Raw genomic sequence first — 22,058 nt, forward strand, 5'->3', positions numbered from 1 at the left:
ATCGCAGTTTTTTTGTGGCCCGTCCGTCTCTTATACGAATCAATCACATTCTGTGGTAGAATATAACACATTACTGACTAGACTACAATAAGTGTGTGCGTTGCTCTGTCATCGAATCAAGACAAGCGTGTCATCGTCGAAGGACAGTCTTCAAGCAGGTATCCCCGGTGTAGTGGAGGAGCAAATCCCTGCCACGTCAGACAGAGTCTATTCAAGTCAGTAATGTGAAGTGGAAAACACTAGGATAGGAAGTAGTCATAAGGCAAAGGCCAGACCGAAGGGGCAGGTCGCTGCTCTGATGGGACTCTTCACACTCTCCAGGATCCTGATGAGTCAGGAAATACAACCACATAACCCCCATTTTACACTCACTGCACTGGCTCCCTGTCTCATCCCGCGTTGACTACAAAGTCCTCCTACTCACCCACCAATGCATAAACGGTCATGCCCCCCCTTACCTGCAAGAACTCATCACTCCCCAAACATCAACCCGCCCCCTCAGATCCAATAACAGTCTGTCCCTGCAGATCCCAAACACCAGGCTACGCACCATGGGCGACCGGGCCTTCGCCGCTGCAGCCCCTCGACTGTGGAACAGCCTCCCGGACCACTTAAGGGCAACACAGACACTAGACTGTTTTAAGACTGGCCTAAAAACCTTTTTATTCATACAGGCATTTCCTACTTTTTAAAAAAATTATACATTTTCTTAAACTGTCCTTTAGCACTCTGAGATTCTGCTTAGAATGAAGAGTGCTCAACAAATAAAATGAATTATTATTATTATTACTCTAGTGATCCTATTTAGAACACACACACACACACACACACACACACACACACACACACACACACACACACACACACACACACACACACACACACACACACACACACACACACACACACACACACACACACACACACACACACACACACACACACACAATATGTACGGAATGCTAGTTTCATTTTGGTAGATGGTTACCATGGTGACTGCTTTAAGCTCCCAGCAAGGACCAAAGGGGGGCGTCGGACTGAGATTAACCTGGCACGGTGGTAAACAAACATTTTATATCAGGGGCCAATAAATGGCCCCTCATAATATACACCCTTCCATGCTGTTTGATGTTGCGGATATCAGACAGACTCTAAGGCCTATTTCCACCGGAATCGGCACGGAAGCGCCACGGCAGCGAAGCGGCTGTGTTCCGTACTGCAATCCCCACTGGAAGCGGCACGGACACGTTCCGACAGATGGCTCAAGACGTGAATAATTATAATAAGTATTCATACAATATTATTCACGAGTTATATTGAAACCATATATATTATAATATACATTATAATATATATATATATACATACATAGGCCTACCTTATAGTCAACCATACACATGACATAACCCATTAAATACGGTAGACCTATGATTTCTAGATGTCATGGCAACGTCCACTCGCGACACTGGACTTGCGAGGCATCGACGCAGACTTTCATTTCTTCTTTGCCACTGATTAGCTATTGATACCATACCATAGATAGACTGTATAATATATAAATACCCTGTGAATTGCATAGGGATCGATGTGAGCTCATGAATATTCATGCGCAAAGGCAAACTGATTGGCTGTAGTCGTGTTCTGAGACACGGCAGCGAACCGGCAACTTTCAGAAATAGAAGAGACAAGTATCGTAAACGAAGTGCCGGTTTGGGGACGGTTCTGTGCCGTGCCGGTGCCGTATCCAGTGGAATAGCCTACGTTCACTTGAATGGTTTCTATTATTTTCGGCGAGCGATTCGCTGCCGTGCCGCTTCCGTGCCGATTCCAGTGGAAATTGGCCTTAAGGCTGAGATGTGACGAGGGTGGGATGAAATGAAAGAAACAATTTAGTTTTAGACAGTAAACTGGCATCATGCCCGCAAGCCAGATCAGACCCTTTCCTTGCCCATATAAGGGCATTAGTCGTTGACAATCCTGAAAACAACATGACCTAGCATGAAACCAAACGCGATAGCAATCACTGGTGGCATCTCATTGACCGTTGACAAACAAATATGATGACGTGAGTATTGGCACAATAACGAGACTGGAATGAATAGCCAACATCATTATTGTACTAAAGTACACATAACTAGAGATAGGTCATAATGATGTTCAGCACAATCATGCTACAACATCGTACTGTCAGCTGGAATGCAGCCTTCGGCTCCGAGATGGTTTTGATAAGCTTTGACACAGAACAGACCGTCGGTCAGATGACTTTGATTGACACAGCAGGTTTATCCCCATCCCTCATTAGGATCAGATGGCTATCAGCGTTTGCACGCGCGTGCGTGCGTGCGTGCGTGCGTGTGTGTGTGTTTGCAGCTTGTTCTTCTGTTGTCCCTAGGCGAGGCCATGGTGTCTTGATAGCGACCCCCCAGGGGGTGAATCTAATCAGTGAGATTAATCAGTTCACCGGCCAAATATTAGGACATCAGAACCGGGAAGGCGCTGCTTGTGTACAAGTGGTGTACAAACTAATGAGCTGAGACCACGCAATAAGTTAGGAAGTCGCAGCTGCTGTCATGTCTGACTCAGTGTCTCATCATACGCTCTCATTCATGCTTATGTTCTCATGCTTTGGAACGGCAGTTTGTTTGTTGAAGGAGGCATTTATTGACTCTAAATTCCATCAACATATTAACAGTTTATATGTTTTTGTATCGGATTATTATGTAAGAGAGCATGAATGAATAAGGCTTTTACTCCGTCCTTCCCAGAATCTGCGCTCACTGTGAAAGAACAGAAACCACAGAATCTCCTTTCAGCTCTCATCACTGTTGTCGTCACCTTCTTCTACCTCCTCTCTTCTTCTTCCCCCCCCATCCCGACAACTGTATCCCATGGCAACAGCCTAGCGACAGCAGCAAGAGGCAGCCCTGGGCTAACCCAAACAGGGAAGAGCTCCATCTCTTTCTATACCCCTGCATCTCTCTCTCTCTCTCTCCCCTCACTGTTTACATCCCCTAATTTTCCCAGCGGTCTGTGGAGATAAGGGTAACATACGAGAGCAGCCTGTCCGGACAGAGGGACGCGACATGGGTCCACCGTTAATGTGGTTCCAGAGGACCCCCTGTTCAATCGGCTTATGTAATCCTGACGCAGTCAGAGGCAAGGGCAAGTGACGCGTGTCGTGAGTGCATCGTTCCCCGTGTCTCTCTTCACGAGTGTTAAGTTGACATACACCCTCCCGTTCATCGTCATCAAGGTCTCCGCTAGCCACATGCACACACTGCTTCATCCATCCCCTTCACAGTGCTCCTCATGCTGGCTTTGGTACCTTTCACTCCTTCCTCCTCTCTCACTCAACACCGTTATTCAAACAATTATTAACAGGTTTGATGTCACCATTGTTAAAAACAAATAACGACAAAATAATTGTAACTTATTTATATTTATCTAAAGATATACAAATAATGATAATAATCCAATAGAGTCTCCTGTCCGATTGTCATTTTACAAAACAAATGAACCATGAATGAAATTAGACTTTTAAAATGTAAATAAATTGTGCACAGCATACCAAAATAACTCCCCGTATTAGTACATGCAAAAGTCCGACAGGTGTCCTGCCTCCACACAATCCATATACATGTCCCAATCATTGAATTGGTATTAGATCCCTCTCCTTCATTCAATTCATATCTATTTTCTCTCAGCCGCTCCCCCACCTCTCCCTCTGATTGGCCTCTCTTGGAGGGGATAATCTTGTTGGTGGATTAACGACATTAGTGGAGCTACAGGGACTGCGATATGTTTACCCTATGCTATGTGTGTCGGCATAGGTAGTCCCTCTAAAGCCATGGTGTTGTATCCGATTCACCAGATAACTGCATGCATGTAAATACACACTCAACAAGTTCTGAAAGAAACGTCATACATTTTAAACCCCCACACAAACAGACACACACACGCAGACAAACACAGACACACAAAGACAAACACAGACACACAAAGACAAACACACAAAGACAAACACAGACACACAAAGACAAACACACACACACAAAGACACACACACACACACACACACAGTATTGTACCTACGACACATTAGCACTGTATGTTGACTATTAGATGTTCCGCAAAAAAATTCTTTACATAATTACATACACTCTCAAGCCTTTATTTAGTTTACTCTCAGAAGACGAACAGCTCGCCCACTCGCTCTCCCAAAAGTTCCTTTCCGAGATGTAAACAGTTCGGTCATTTACGCTCGCGTGCGCAAAATACTTTGAAAACAGAAGCAAAACCCAACCCATTGGGATCTAAAAACACAGGCAGAGAGGAAGAAATGTATCATGAATCAATGATTGAAGCGCCAGGTGAATGTGACCAAAAGCTATAGGAAGCGTAAACTCTACCTCGGCATGAGTCTGGGGGCTTCCGCCAAACAGTCCATGTATATTCCCAGCGGAATTCCCGTTCCCGATGTTGCCGTTGTTTCTAAATCGAGCATCAACATCTCTGTCAATCGACTCCTCTCTTCTTGTTCTTCCTATCCCCCTCCTTCCTCCTGCACCACCTCCTCCTCCTCCTCCATCGCGGTCCCCCACTCCACCATCATCCCCAGTGTTCTCTCCGTTCTCGTTCATCTCCTCCAGAGCGATGCTGAACTGGGCAAGGGTTCGAACCATCTGCAGCATAAGGAACGACCGTTCTTGTGCCCCACAAGCACACACACACACACACACGCACACGCACACACACACACGCACACAGGGACAAGCCTACGGATGATGCGATCACAGGCACACAAGCGCAGCTCAAAAGACTCCTGGGGTGTCGATGGTGATGGTGGTTTTTTATCTCCCTCACACAAACTTTGCCATGTCCATGGTATTGACAGACGCTAAATAAAAAAAAAGGCTAGAGAATGGAAGGATACAAAAAGCAATCTTCCCTTTCTTTTTCTTTCCCTTTCTTTATGTCCCTTCTCCTCTCCTTCCAGTAGGTTTTCTTGTGCTCAGATGTCTTCTTTTTAAATGGCAGATCTGCTGCTCTTTAAACTGCTCGGAAGCATATTGGCACCGTGGCTCGTCCAAGCACTGTACATTCCTTATGTTCTGCTGAGTGGGAGTTCTCTAGCAGGTGAGCTTGGGTTTGCTCACTGTGCGTCTGTCTCCGTGTGTGTGTTTGAGGGAGTGTGGGCAGCACACACACACGTGGTTCTCGAAGGCGAACACGCTTATTAATGTCTGATCCGCCTCTACTGCATGGATCAGCATGATTTGCGTGTGTGCCTGATACGGCTGTCTGTTGCAAAGGGATATTGCAAAGGCGATAGTGCGTGCGTGCGTTTCGTCCCTCCCCCTGTGTATAAATGAGGCAGCTGGCACAGCAGACACTCATTGTTGAGCAGCCCTCAACCAGACTCTACCAATCACTTAATGAGCTGAGAGATGAGGAGGGGGAGGTAGACATGACTAACAGAGCTCAGTTCTAGAAATATCTGCATATGGATTCAGAGCTAGAAATATAGAACAGAAAATAACAGACGAAAATCTCTAGTTTAAAAGCCTGGTGACTTGTTGTGCAGTTGGTTGTTTTTTTCTGCAAGGATTTTTGACTTTTATTCAACATCACAATAATTATAACACAATATTTCATTTCAGTTAAATGCCACACAAAAAGCTTCTGTCATGGCTTTTCCTAGAATCACCAAGCCTCATTGAGAATCCCCTCAACATTTAAAAAATAATTGGCTGGTTATAATATGTGTAGATCATTGGCAGCATAACAGAATAATAGAAACAAAAACATATGTTCGGCCGTAGTTATCCATCTTACTTACACATCTTATTTATTTTGTTACCATGTTCTTATTTTTCTACCAACATCATTGTGAACCTTCAACAGACCAAACCACCCAGTCTACAGTGTGATCTGTATCCGTGTGGCTGGTATGAATCAAAATAGCCCTGCTGGCCCCATCCCTCCCATTCACATCAGAGGCTTGCCTTGGAAAAGGTCAATGTGAGGTCCCTCAAAGCTCAGTGTCACAACAGGAAAAAGGCCTTTCATCCTCGCTGCCATAGAAACAAGAGTTTTTTAAAGTTTCCGCGTGAAGAAAGTCTTTTAGAGAAAGTTAGGGTGCACTCACACTAGGCCATCTGGCCGTGGCCGTTGGCCGTTTTCACACCTAACCGTGCTCAACTGGCCCCGTTGTTCTCTGGCCTGCACTCACACTAGGCCATCTGGCCGTGGCCGTTGGCCGTCGCAACTGTGGCCTGGCCACGGTAGGCTCTTGTACATACGTCATCACGTCGTAACACGTCATCACCAAGCGTCCGCTGCATGGAACATAATAAAGTCTGCCGCCAGTCAGAGCTTTAACATCAATGGACAACAACACAGAGAACACAGTTCGCACTTTGCTGAGTCTGTTGCTTATTTGGAGCCGAAATGCCCAAATGGCTAACAGACACTCGACTTCTCTATGGGACCAACGTGAACCAACAGTTGAACCCCTTGACGCCATGTTTACCGTTTAATGGGAAAGAACGTCATATACGTCATCCAGCTCAGGTTGCGTAGCCGTCCGTGTGCGCGTGTCGGCTCATTAGCATCTGTATCGTGGCGGCCCGTACCGTAGCAGCACACCTCTCCCAAGTGGCCAAGTTGGCCTGGCCTGGCCAGACTGGCCACACTCACACTGGCAGATTTGAGCACGGTTAGGTGTGAAAACTGCCACGGCCACGGCCAGATGGCCTAGTGTGAGTGCACCCTTAGAATCCAATACGAAACTGCTGCAATACAACTGCACACGTCATGTTATTAAAAGCCACCTATATCCATGCATCACAGGGCCATAAAACATTTGCTTCCAGCGCACACTGCTATCGGGATGAATGATCAAAACATGCCGATAATTATAGGTCTATGAATCAAGTTTATGGATGCAATATTCCATGTGTTCCAAATGTTCTCTAAAGACGATGAACAGGCCAACATTCTCTTGTTGACATCTGCCCTGAATGGTTCATACTTTAAGCAGTCCCTCTATTTATGTCCATCAAACGTTTTATCTTATACGAGACATCTCTTTCCAATAACAATCAATATACATTTATTTTCAGCATTAGATGATTAGTGATGTACAGAGGCTGTTGCTAGGTAGCACAGTTATAAGGGGGCAGTGTGTGTGTATGTGTCCGTGTATGCGAGAGGGAAAGAGTTAGAGTGAGACTGTGTGTGTGTGTGTGTGTGTGTGTGTGTGTGTGTGTGTGTGTGTGTGTGTGTGTGTGTGTGTGTGTGTGTGTGTGTGTGTGTGTGTGTGTGTGTGTCTGTGTGTGACGAGGAAGGCCAAGGCAGCTGTAGACGTCCCTTCTGTAGGACTAGCTCCTCAAAATGGCATGAACACGAGCCGTCTGATAGGAGCTACTCAGATTTGGTGTAAACACACCTGCTCAGTGCATAAACACATGTTGTATGAGGGTTCTCTTAAGAGAGAAGCCAAGGGAGAGAGAGGGAGTGTGTAATAGAGAGAGGATGTGTTAAATCAGGTGTCCAGCCCTCAATCTTAATAACACATGGGGCACGCCCTTATGCGTTTATGTCTGTGTGTGGCATCTGCTGTGTATGCGTGTGCATGTTCGTTCTTCAGTCATGGGGAAATCTCTCATTTCCTCCCCACCCTGAAGATTAATGTGTTTTCCTGCTCCTTCCGCCTTTCCTATATTGATAGGATTCTTTCTCTATCCAGGTGTTATAACTCATTAATCTTGCCCTCTTGACGAAGATATTGCCCCTTTCCTTCCTCCGCACATGTATAAGAATCACCATCATATGGCATTATAGCTAGAATATGTGTACAATAAATAATAATTATAAATATTGCATAAATATGTCTGTTGATACAGCTATAGTCCCATAAGAAAAGACAATTCTTCTTCTTCAATGATTGCCATATAAATCCTAACAAAAGTACATTATTTTGTATGACGTAATGTACTGCGTGTGTGCGTGTGTCCTTTTGTAAGCAAACAGACACAATTTGTTTTCAAACATTATCAACACACCCATGTGTTTCACCATGTGTAAGCGCGCCCCAGGTGTGTGCGCGCGCACCAACAAGCCTGCTGTGCAACAAGTGTGTTCATGTGTGAGTGTCTGCACCATGTGCGTCAGCAGCAGGTGTGGAGACCTCGGTCAGCCGGGGCTGCTGTGACAGTGATTGGGCATTCGGTCCGCAACAATAGTGACTGACAAGCTCCTGAGAGACGAGCCAGGCCGTTCAGGACCACTCGCCCTGGGAGGTCCGTGTGGAGAACACACACGACTCGTCGCTATCGCTGGACTACTGTTCATCACCACCCCCCTCCTAACGCAGTTTCACAGGCATTACCGGGTGGTAAGGTCTTCTCACAATGGGATAATCAAAGCAAATCGAACATATGTCAGGTGTCCCAGTTGATCGACTCGGAACACTGCAGGACGTTCTTGTGCATCTGTGAGACATGTTAATGAATGTCTGCACACACACACACACACACACACACACACACACACACACACACACACACACACACACACACACACACACACACACACACACACACACACACACACACACACACACACACACCATAGGGACAGTTAAGCAAATGGCTGTGAATATTCCACCTTTAAAAGCTAGGCTAGGCAATCCGTAGAAGCCAGCCAGAATAAACTAGATTCAGAGTAGTATCCAACTGAAGAAATCCCACTCCTCCTTTCAAAGTTGCTCTCCAAAAGGAATATGACTAGCTTGCTGTTGTTAGTATTTCTTTCTGACCAAAATGTAATTGTTGGAATGATTGTGACTCCTGTGACCGCCACATAACCATTATTTCAATCTTCGATTTTTTTGGCCAGAGCATTAGAACGAATGCTGTTGGGACATTTTCCTCATCACAACGACAATTTACACAAACATAATTAAAAGTACATTAACATAAATTGCCTACCCCAGCTCTTTAATTTAACATTTTGTCTTCAGCATAATACACAATAAATGCAAGGTCCAGCAGGGGGCACTAGTGGGAAAACCAGCCTAAAAGGTTCTGTGTTAAAAGCCTATTTGATGGGGGGGAGGGGGGGGGGCTTTGGACTGAGATACACATGAATCTACATTAGAACAGAGACCCTCATGAACAAGGCAAACAAGACTGTGATACATCTACAGATACAATAAAGACAGAGTCCTCCACTGAAATGCTCAATCCGTGTCAAGTGCAAGTAGATTGTTACTAAAAACTGCAAGCTAGGATTCTAAGAAAATAATTAAGTTTGCATCCCAAACGCAAGGAAGGTGTGACGGGGGACAGAGGTACATAATCACAAAAGGGAAAACCCAACAAACTGGGAAAGAGGCAGAGATATTACACAGGTAACAGGATCTCCTCGTGTGTGTGTGTGTGTGTGTGTGTGTGTGTGTTACATGTGCTGTGAAAAGAGCCTTTGTCCTAGTAAGGTGAGGCTTAAGCAATGAGAAGATTGGTGCCTGAACTGACAGGCTGCAAACGCACACATGCACACGCGCATGAAGACACGCACACACGCACAAACACAAGCAAAGATAGACAACGGAGGTGCATATTCTGCACTCTGACAAACGTGGATGGACATAAGCAGAAATCTTAAAGGTGCTGATCTTTTAAGAACATCTATTGAGACAATCAAAAAGATTAACAAGCAAAAGAGGGTGAATCGATGTAGGATTGTAACCATATATGTGGGTGTCAAATCAACACAGTGACTTAAATAAATAACCATGGCCTGTGTCTACAGTTCTCGGATTAGAAAGTCTGAAGATGTCATTATCTGAAAGCACAACCTCCACTGTGAATGTGTTAAATTAGAACCTGCAGGTAGACAAGGCAATTACTTTAGAAGTGGCAGGGGTAAAAATAATGACCCTGATGGTGTGATGAAAATGTAAATTTGGTGCACTCAACTAGACATCACTGCAACGGCAAAATGATAATGAAAGCCAGCTAGGGACTTGACTCTTAGACATGTCATTCCTTCCGCACTTGAGTTGTGACTAGTCCCTTATCTGAGGGAGTCGTATCCACTTCCTGTCCAGCAATCAATCCCACAATGCACTGGGCTCCAGAGATAGCCATCAGATGCTGAGGCCACATTTAACCCCAAAACTCAGAAAACTCTCTCTCTGTTTTCCTCTCCAGCTGGGAAATCACATATATGCATGTGCACACACGCACACACACACACACACACACACACACACACACACACACACACACAAAACCCTGATTTCTCTCTGACGTTAAACAGAAACCGTGGTATTTTTAGCCTAATGTACCAATAACTGGGAACTTAGGGTCAGCTGGATAGATTTCCGCTGCTGCCTATCCCCCTCTTTCCCTCTCTCTCTCCTCCTTATTCCCTTTCTGCCGTTTGCCTCAAGTTTTCTCTCTTTCCAACAGTCACTCTTCTTTCTCCCTCACTCTTTCTTTCCCTCTCTCTCTCTCACCCACTCACTCTCTGCAGCGCTCTCGCTCGGACAGAAAACGGAAAACTGTGGGGATTTTTGGAGCATAACAATGTGTTAGTAAGAGCGGGTGACACTGGGGAAGCGAGGGGGGGAGGAGGAGGGGAGATTCAGAGTCAAACTAGCAGTAGCTCTGGAGAATAACGCCAATATTCAAATACCGCATCTAAGGCAGAAGCAAACGATCCGTTTAATGATGTCATGAAAGCAAGCTTACATTCTTTCTTCCTTGTTCTACATGCTTTCTCTCTCCCTCTCCGCTTTCTCTCCTCGTCATCACTCCGCTTCTCGTTCTTCACTGTTCACACTTCACAGCTCATTCCCTTTACCTCACGACCAATCCCTCATTCCTTCGTCTCTCCGTCTCTCCACTCTCTGTCTTTCTGACCCGCTTTATCCCCTTTTCCTGGCATTCCTGACCTCCCAGGGCCTAAGAGCCACTGAATGTGAGTGCATGCACGGCTAAGTGCATGTGGGTTCTGCGTACATGCACGTTTCTGTGTGTGCGCATGGCTGTGTGCGGTCATGCATGCATGCCTGTGAGGCTGCCGTACCAGGCAATGGGGACAAACCGATGCCGAGGTAAATGAAAAGGATCTTCCTTAGGCAAACGCATCGCTTAGGATGCACCACCACATGCACATCATCGGCTGTTTACACAGAGACTGGACATTGACTCTGCCATGTGGTTTGGAGTGTCCAATGTAAGTGAAACATGGTTGCATTGACGTTGTTCCTTTCGATTGGACACATTTAAATTCAATTTTGTGTGTGGTGACTATGTGTGCGTGTGTGTGGGATGTTTGTTGGTGCGCTTGGTCAGCTCTGAAAGGTCAGTGTATATCCAAGGGTTTTCATGAGAACAAACAAAGGGAGAGCCTGCTGTCAGGTTGGCGTCATCAAACCAGCCCTGGATGAACGGTGGGGGTCAGGCTGGACGGGGAGTCATCAAACCAGCCCTGGATGAACGGTGGGGGTCAGGCTGGACGGGGAGTCATCAAACCAGCCCTGGATGAACGGTGGGGGTCAGGCTGGACGGGGAGTCATCAAACCAGCCCTGGATGAACGGTGGGGGTCAGGCTGGACGGGGAGTCATCAAACCAGCCCTGGATGAACGGTGGGGGTCAGGCTGGACGGGGAGTCATCAAACCAGCCCTGGATGAACGGTGGGGGTCAGGCTGGACTGGGAGTCATCAAACCAGCCCTGGATGAACGGTGGGGGTCAGGCTGGACGGGGAGTCATCAAACCAGCCCGGGATGAACGGTGGGGGTCAGGCTGGACGGGGAGTCATCAAACCAGCCCTGGATGAACGGTGGGGGTCAGGCTGGACGGGGAGTCATCAAACCAGCCCTGGATGAACGGTGGGGGTCAGGCTGGACTGGGAGTCATCAAACCAGCCCTGGATGAACGGTGGGGGTCAGGCTGGACTGGGAGTCATCAAACCAGCCCTGGATGAACGGTGGGGGTCAGGCTGGACGGGGAGTAAAGACGCTGGGGCCATGGGAGAGGGTTTGACCTGGACCGCCAACAGTCACTTTATCTATTGGGCGGTTTGGAGTGGACATAGTGCCACACTTATTTCAATATCCACAAAGCAAGGGAGCCGTTTGAAGTGTCAAGAGTCACGAGAATAATATGTGAATCATTCGATTTAGTTTATTATCTAACAAACAGTGCAACATCCTTTGAGGTTGCAAACGTCAGCCACTTTCACTTTCATTCAAATGTATATAATGTCAACATTTTGCATAAAAATATAGCTGATATACAGTCTGCATTATTTGTACGTCTATAAATGTGAATGTTCTATCCGTTTAACAGTATAGAAGCATAGAATAAAAACTAAATGACAAAGGTGAATCTCTCCTGTATATACACACATGTCTGAAGTATTCCTCCACCGCTAAGTATGGAGGAGAGTGGTAAATAAGAAAGGACGGAAGAAGAGGCAGAAGGAAACCGAGGGGGATTAAGAGCAGGCGCCCTGACACCGTCCTCATAAACACTCAACGGACAAAAACCATGGGCTTCTATTGGCCACTCAGTTGCTATGTAATGCAGGTTGCCACAGAAACATCTGAATGAAAGAGAATGCATGAATGAGGTGTAGAAAAAAAGAAGAGACCAAAAAATGTCAGATCCAAAAATATCTTTCAGGTCAGTTGTTGATTTGGGATGCCAGTTCAACCTTTATGCTTATGTTTAACTGTGTATCTATGTAGTATTAAGGGTAAGTATTATGGACAGACAGACAGACAGACAGACAGACAGACAGACAGACAGACAGACAGACAGACAGACAGACAGATTCACTTTCTTCCGGATACAGAATAATTCCATTATGTATTAATCAATTATGCATAACAGATATGCAGACAAAGACATGCTTAAACACACATGTACAGATGTTACAGAAATAGTGTGAAGATACCAGTAGTGACCACAAGGGGCAGCCTACATCTCCTTACTGCCACTCTCAGCAGCATTGCCAAGTTGGCCACTTGAAGGATTACTCAAAGTGTCCATTAGCACTAGCACAGGGAACTATCTCACACTGTCTAACACTAAAACAGGACAAAGAAGGACGCTCCACAGTACCAAGCGGCTAATTCAAAGCCAAAAGTACATGCTGCTGTTCCCATAGAGTGGATCACATATTTCCGCTGAACCAAGTCAAACCAAGTACTGATCACAGGGGAAAGCAAGCATTTAACACAGGGGGAAACATCATATGACCCTACAAACCCTCCATGGATTTCATGCTTCTTCATGTTGTGTTCATTCGACGGAGCCACAACAGTTGTGCGATTGCCACGGTCAGAGTGAAAGGTGTTGTGCAACCGTGGTAATAAGAGAGCTGAGCATAATGGCCTTTGTCATAACGCGTCAGGGAGTGTGCTGCTGCGTGTGTACCCATAGTTTACTCCGACTCTAAATCCCCTCACAGCTAACTTTATCACCTAATGGTTCTGCTGGGGCTGGGGAGTTTGCAACAGAGCCAATAACAACTGACAGCGTCTGAATACCCGGGCTGTGTTTGAGCAGGCCGCGTCGGAGGGGTGGAGGAACATTTAGGCTGCTTAATGTGCACTCGCACTAAGCCGGCCTGGAAGACCGGGCCAATGCTCTGTAAATAATACAGAAGACAAATGAACGCACCGCGCAGGAGATCTTAAGAAGACCGGCCGCGCGCGCGCGTGTGTGTATGCGTGTGTCTGGGGAGGGAGAACAGAGAGACAGAATGGAGAGGTAGAACAACAGACTAGAAGAGAGGGAGAGAGAGAAAGATGTGTGGACTGAGGAGAACAGAAACAAATTATATACATGCCTGGCAATGAATATTAAATATAAATAAATAAATTAATAAATAAACGACACACACAGAGAGAGAGAGAGAGAGAGAGAGAGAGAGAGAGAGAGAGAGAGAGAGAGAGAGAGAGAGAGAGAGAGAGAGAGAGATTTCTCAACTCCCTCTCCTTATATGGCTGTGCTGCATGTGTGTGTGTGATGCGGGCTCAGTCCCAGTGCTGCTCTCAGGGGGAGTGAGATGAGATCAGCACTGTGACTGCACACCCACTTCTCTGTGTGTGTGTGTGTGTGTGTGTGTGTGTGTGTGTGTGTGTGTGTGTGTGTGTGTGTGTGTGTGTGTGTGTGTGTGTGTGTGTGTGTGTGTGTGTGTGTGTCTGTGTGCGCAGAGTTGTCCTTTTCCCAAACCATTCTAACGCCCCACCCCTCTCCTCTCTCTAGCCATCACCAGTCTTCGGGGGTAAAGTCTGAGGTTCTTCAGCTACTCACCATTTACTTAAAAAAATGTCTTATTTTTTATTGACAATGTCCTTTAAAGTGAATCTGTGTTTGGGTTTGACCGGAACCATGCATGCTCCATTAGATTAGATTAGATTAAACTTTATTGTCATTGCACAAGTAAGGACAACCAGTACAGTAACCATGAGTACAATATGGAATATTAAAAAGGACGCTTAGAGTGAGCAGCGTTTTGGAAACCTTCAAGAACTTGCTAGCTAACGGTTCCTCACCAGCTAACTGTTCCTCACCAGCCAATTGTTCCTCCCTAGCTCACTAGACCTCCCTAGCTCACTAGACCTCCCTAACTCACTAGTCCTCCCTAACTCACTAGTCCTCACCAGCTCACTGCTCCTCACCAGCTCACTGCTCCTCACTAGCTCACTGTTCCTCACTAGCTCACTGTTCCTCACTAGCAAACTTCCGATGCAGATGATTCAGCAGCAACAGTATACACAAAGTAGGACGTTGAACAACAAAAAGTGTAAACATGTCCTTTTCAGTGGGGAAGATGGCCCAGAGGCAATGAAGAAAAAGGAAGAGAGGGAGATTACATCACAAGCAGCTTGTTTATGGATACGGATCCTCACAGAGGACAAAAATAACCTCTTATGTCTTATGCCCCCGAAATGGAAGGACTCAAAGGAAGCTTCAGACCTCTGTTTCACTTCCTCTGGTCCTGGACTGCCGATGCATCCATTACCAAATCAAGATCGTCGTCTACAATATCTGGTGAACCCAAAACAGCTAAATTACAGGAATCCATATGTGTGCGGCACACATTGCATGCATCCGCGCATGAAGGAAAGCATGTGTAAACATTTGGATATCAGGGCACACAGGTGGCGACTTTGAATGAAATGAGTGGTGGAATTTTTCCCTGCTCTATCAGTTCAATTTCCCAAGCAATTCCCTTTCTGATATTTTGCTTGAAGGTCCATCTAACTACAATTGGACATTTTGACAGAAAATGTATGTGATAATAAAGTACCAAATGACTAATGATTGCCAAGGATCAGCAGCTTGTGTAAAAATGTTAGAGAGAAGGTGTGGACAAGCCACAGGATGCTTGATTGGATCAGCTATAGCTAGTACCTAAACCGATCCAAAGATCCTGTCTGTCTGTGTGTGTGTTTCACATAACCTATTGCATTTTACAAGGTTGTTTGTTCAACAAACTTGTCTCATAACCTCATGGTGTTTTGAAGTTGATGGCTAGTCCAAAACCCAAGCATCCAGTAATAGAAAGGACAAGGTTGCAAAGTTATTTAGTGTCTGCCTTTTTCTCTCTGGAAGAGATTACCCTTGAATGGCCACAGTATGTTCTAACTAAACAGCCATTTCTCAAAATGACAGCAAAAAATAAAAGATGAGTGCAGGGAGAGAAGGAAACGCATCAAAAGACAAAAAATATAACCAGGCAAAGGTGGTTTGCCTGGTTTGCCTTGTTATTCTTTATTCTCTTATCTTGTCTTTTTTCCTTTCCCTCATTTCTCAGCAGACTAAAGTCTCAGTCAGAAGAAAAACAGAATAAAAAGGAAGGTTGGGAAAGTAGTTTGTTTTTCCGGAGAGGACAGAATTCCCATGCCTGTCCTGTTGCCCTACCTATTAATAGCACACAGCTGAACCCTTGGACATAAGAAAGACAAATTCTAATCTTGACTGGGGCACCACACACACACACACACACACACACACACACACACACACACACACACACACACACACACACACACACACACACACACACACACACACACACACACACACACACACACACACACACAAGCAAGCGTTTTACGCGACATGTTCATTGTAAAGAATAATACCTCGAGGCTACAGTTTGTTTTTATCCCCACGTCGCCCGGAAGTGACGGTTCTGTCGACCAATTAACGGAGGGAGTGTGTAGCTCAAATTTTCCGGCACCCTTTCAGGCGTCTCAGTACCCCAACGGAGGAGTACTGAAGACGAGGGCAAAACGAGTACGGCTCAGACCGGGTCACGCCCACTATTGGCGGTGGAAACGCAATCCGTACCGCACCTTTGCGAACCGAACCGCACCCTGCAGTGGAGTGTAGAAGATTTTCCGCCGTGGAGTGTAGAAGACGTTTGCGTGTCTGCAGCAACGACCTAGTCCTACCATGCCAGTTTTTTTATCATGGTCATAACTAACACGTTATTGATGTTGATTGTTTCAGTTCAGTTCATCTTTAAGGTTGACCCATTTGACCAAATTCAGTTTCGTTCAGTTCCTTTCTCTTGTTAGCCTTTTTTGCTAGGCGTGCTAGCAGGCAGGTAACAATGCAGCGTCTCTCGGTGGAGATTAGGAAGAGGTCATGTAGAGGTGAGGGGAAGTGGTGTCTAGAGGCTAGAGGTCACAAGAGGTTTGTTTCGGTTGATACTGGACGCTACACCTCATGTGGCAGTGTGATATCTTGCAGATGTGCTGTATATCAGTATATATGATGATTCAAATGTAACACAGATAGTTGCATTAACTACTAAAACTTTGCACGCGTCCATTAACATTTTTTTTTGTTCTTAGTAAGATCAATGCTAATGATTGTGCCCCATTCATGTTCTGCGTTTATCATCTTCCGCTACAATTTAAATGTATTTTATAGTTTAGTTTGTTTAGACAATTTTTTATGCTGTAACTGTTTTGTGTCTTTTGCCGAGTCCTATTTTTGTTATTCATCAATGGGCGGGTTCAATTGAGGTCACAATGGTTTGCCATGTCAAAGCATATTATCAAATGTAAAACAACCATTCATTGTTCTTAATCGCTCTCTCTCTCTCTCTGTGCGTGTGCTTGCGTGTGTGTATCCTGTCCTAGGCATTTCCCTGGAACATCATCTGAACTACTTCACCCTTGACGCATACATTGCTGGGGACCCGAGGAAGTGCAGTGTTGACTTATTTGGAAACACGAAACGTTCAATAATAATAAACTTAAACAAAACACAACCAGTGGTGCTCAGTGGGGGCGGGGCTTTATGGCTCTGGGGGCAGGGTTTCAGGGCTCTGCGGGCTAACACCAGTACATTTTCAACTACGTCGGAACACGAGCCGCGGTTCATTATCTGCATTTCACTTGGTCACTGCACGGTACTTGGATGTCGGCCATACAATCGTTTCATTAATCAAAATATAAATAGAGGAGCCTCTGTATTTCCTTCAGTTCTCAACAACCGTATATTCTGCCAAATTCGCCCTCTGCGTTTGGACGGGAACCCAAGGAAAGTGCAGAGTCGAGTGGGACGTTATTTTAATGAGTGGTTCTAGAAGAAAGCTGCCACATAATACGGCCCGTTCGAAACAGGCACTGCACCGGGCGACCGTATCGCTGAGGACCCATGGAAGTATAGTGCCGAGTGTGAAGCTGTTTGAATGAGCGGCGATTGAGAAAGCTGCAAGCAGCAATACAGCAGGCCGAGCAATCAACCTGGCCAGAACAGGCCCATTTTGAACGGGCACTGCACCATTAAAGTCGCAGCACATAGTTCTGCCACATTCATGTTGTGTGTTTATCTTCCTCATCTCCTGCAGATGGTGTTTTTTAAAGTTTTTTTCTCATTTCCTGAGAACTAAACAAACTACTGTTAACTTTAACCAGTCATACTGATGGAAGAAAGTGTGTGTGCATTTGTGTGTCAAAGGAAAATCTGAAAATGGGAGAGAGGCATTTCCACTGAACACGAATTCTAATTTGTACTTCGTATTTTACGCAATTGTATTTCACCTTACTTATTTGTATCTCGAGTTGTATCTTATCTCACTTTTTGTGCTTTGGCAATGTAAATGTATGTTTGTTTGTATGTTTTGTAATTGCTTTTCATCAAAGGGCGGGTTATATTTAGGCCCACAATCGTTTGCCATGCCAACGCCTGCACACAGCTGTTATGCATATGGATGAGCGTGTGCACGCACATGCACACACTCACACACGCACACACAATCTTTCAAAGTTCTTTCATGGCTGAAGGGCGATCAATTAGATACAGATGTGAGCTCACGGGTGAGCGGATAAAAATAGAGAGAGGTGAGTGAGGGAGAGAGAAAGTGGGTAAGATGGAGAACGAAGAATGTGACATGAGACAGAAAGGAGACAATCAGGAGAGATGAGGAATACAAAGGAGAGAGAGCAACCAAGAGCAGTGGGATGGAGAGAGGCAGGTAGTCTGAGGAGAAGATGTATGGAGAGAATCTATGATGGTTGGGGGAGGGGGGGGGTATAAAAATGATAAAAAGTGTTTTACTGGACCCACATTCCCTTCTCCCGCTCTCGCCAACAGAAACCCAAGTCACTCTGATGTCACCACATTCCAAGGCTAACATATACAAAACGTATAAAATGTTAACACACACACACACACACACACACACACACACACACACACACTACATTGGTCCCATGTACTGTAGCTCTGGACAACACGAAGGCTGTCATTACAGCATAACCACCACCAACTGTTTCAAATGTCCAACGTTGTATGACCAGAGAGAAGACAGGAAGAAACTCTTTATCTATTTTAATTGGCGCATACTCACACCATCTGGCTAATTTGATCAAGCCAGTGCATCATGGGAGAAGAGGAAAAAAGTAGTTTGTCAAATGCCTCCCCCCCCACAAAAAACCCACTTCCTGACACGCCCTTTCAATGGAGATAATTATGGCTCCCGCAATAACTAGTGACAAAGTAGCGCCTTAAAAGGCAGTGTCTATGTTTTGTTCACCTCGCCACAGGTTTTTCAAATTAAAAAGCCAAAGACAAAATACTTTTCCAATATAAAGCATATGCGTTCAAGTCTGTTTGAAAAATTGGAGACAAGACGCCCTTAATAAACTTTATGGCATTTTTGTTATATTATATAATATACAGTATACAGTGGCAGGGAGAAAAGTAAAAACACAGGAGGGATGGTGCGATGGGAAAGAAAACAGAACATACATGGAGCTGAATTATCGCGTTGTACTAAGAGCCCACATTGACATTTCCATGCTATTAAATACAGCTCGATATCATCAGCAAAACAAGCGTGTGGACATCTGCCAGGCTATGTTTTAGGCCGTTTGCCAGTGCAAGTATTAGGACAATGCGTAGGTAGGGCTGGGAAAAGTGTTTTTCCGATGTTGGCCCATCTTCAAGCACATTTCAGACATATTGGGACCCTCAAAGGAAAATAGATATCTCCCGTTTCCCCGAAGAGACGCATATTACCACTCAGACATAGTCTGATATAGTATCAAGCATAAGTAGTTATGCCTCTACAGTTTCCAGTTGCTACCTGCCTTCATAAGGTTCCTAAAGAGTTAGTCACCATTAAATCATTGGTATTCTCACCGGTAAATCATTATGAATTTTGGACAACACAGCTTTATTTTTCATTGCTTTTTATGGCAATGTCCAAAAACGATGTAGGGATTGGTACTGCGTTTGAACAACAATATCGTAGAGGCTAACAATGAATCGCAGGATCTTTTTATATGCACATTTCTATAGCCGAATACAACTGCCCTCAAAGTCAGCCAATTGATGAAGAGCTTCTTTCATCTCAGGAAAGAAATAAAAGTAAAAGAAGTTGGCAAAACTAAACCAGAGCAAAAATGTGCTTAATTTGTCAACTATTGTGATGAAAGATTTTACATAAATGTTCCTACTGCTTAGCGGCCATTCTCTAGCCTGACATTGTCAGGCCAATTTGCAAATGTTTATTAATCTCAAACTACTCAATTCCTTTTTTCAATTTCAGAATGCCTCTAGACACAATTTGATATACCTACAACCAATCAGAGCAAAGAAAAGTGTTTCGCACCAACAACAGCCATCTTGGTTTTTCATGAAAAATGCCTCAAAGGCTTTCCTATAGGGCTCTCCTTTGTTCAGACTTCATATAAGCTCTAATAAGGCTCTCCAACATAAAACCCGCCCCATAGAAGATAAACTTATGTGATTGGTCCGACATGGGCCAGGTAGGCTGGAAATCTGTCTGAACGAGGGGGGGGCCATACGAAATCAAACATGAGCTTACAGATTCGTCTGGTTCCCAGGCTATTCATTCCCCGCTTGACAGCTAACCCATTCTCCAAAATAACTCTCCATTAGTTCTCCATATTCTACACTTGTTTCCTACTTATGGACATAAGTTGATGTCAATATCTTACTCAAAACTAGAAAGCCTCTGTTAAACTTAATGTGCAAACAAAGTGGAATCCCCCAGGGAATCGCAGGTAAGAAAGGATTAAGAATAAAGGCAATTTTCCTGGTGGGTGGGGGGGGGGGGGGATATCGTGTTTTCACAAAACCCATTTCAGAAGAACTACGATTGAGATGGCAGCTAAATGTTGACCAAAAAAGATAATATAAAGGAGCCTATTGAGGAGCGAAGGACTACATTGTTCTGGAAGAGATGGTCCAATTTACCAACAATCATCTGGCTGTCACTTTGTTATGGAGTGGGGGGAAGGGGCTTTGGCTAAGCTCATATGGCCCTACCACACACACAAACACACGCAATCGATGATCATGGTCATTGACCATGATCATCATTCCTATGGTAATCATTATGGCTGCTAGCAGGGACTAGCATTGCACAACGATGCTGGAAAAATGGACAGTAAACAGCCAGGGACTGTAGGTCCGCGCATACACACAGATACAACGTGTGCTATTCCTCTCGACGTCTGGAAAGGTTCATCCTACGCAGACAAGCTTGTGGACGTTTCTACTGCCAAAGCGTTCAGTCGCACAGCGGAAATCGGCGAGGTTTGATCGCACTGTTAATGATTTATATATGGGTTATACTGGTCCAAAGGAACAAATGTAAACAAGTGCCGTCTATAGGAAAGCATATCAATGAGTAGTTTTGCACTAGCAGCAGAGCACAGCAAAAGGCAATAACCCCGGCCCGAGAAAGAGTTTAGCTTTCAGTCCATCAACCTAAAACATCCGCTCTGTTTGACTCATATTCCCCATCTATTGTTTCTTCTAATCTTTTCCACCATAACATAACACGGTTCATTTCAGGTGACGCTGTGTTAATCAGCTATTTCCACAAGTTTCCCAGGAGTGTACCCAAGGGTGATACTCGGTTCTCAAGGTGAGTCAAAGTAATGCACTTGCAGGCTCTGGCAGACATGCTCTGATGTGAGAATGGCACTGTTGATAATATCCATTAAACGCTCTTATTCCCACTACAAAACATTCAACAATTAACAGTTTAGTACAGTGTGGGTGTTTGTCAAAGTACCGTATCGCTAAAATACACACGGCAGATAAGTGGCAACCTAGTCCACTAAACAAAGTCTGCACCTCCACACACACACACACACACACACACACAGTTGTGGTCATTGTAAATTGGTTTCCTAAATTACTTTTACCGTTTCCCAATGTGCAAAGACTTCGTGCACAGTTTCAAGATGTGTGTTGGTCAATGTGACCATGAAAGCCTGCCATTAGCCACAGAGGCCGCTGGCTTTAACCATTAATAAAGGGTACTGAGGAAGTGATGATACCATAAAATCAGGATCGTGAGTAGAGGGGAGAAAAACAAGTCGACAAAGAGAAACAGAGAATAGAGAGAGAAACAGAACAGAGAGAGACAGAAACAGAGAGAAACAGAGAGAGAAAGAGAGAGAAACAGAGAGACAGAATAGAGAGAAATGGGGTTGCTAGCTGTGCCTGTTGCCATGTACTTTGATCCTT

The 22,058-nt window shown here is 45.0% G+C and overlaps 1 protein-coding gene across 1 annotated transcript in view; it reads right to left on the reverse strand.

Annotated features, from left to right (window-relative positions):
* The window catches only part of LOC132474667 (rho guanine nucleotide exchange factor 17-like), a 57,604-nt gene that overhangs the window by 23,692 nt on the left and 11,854 nt on the right, over positions 1 to 22,058 (reverse strand). The gene's annotated exons all lie outside the window — the stretch shown is intronic.

The sequence above is a fragment of the Gadus macrocephalus genome, chromosome 16, assembly GCF_031168955.1.
Source record: "Gadus macrocephalus chromosome 16, ASM3116895v1".
Lineage (NCBI taxonomy): Eukaryota > Metazoa > Chordata > Actinopteri > Gadiformes > Gadidae > Gadus > Gadus macrocephalus.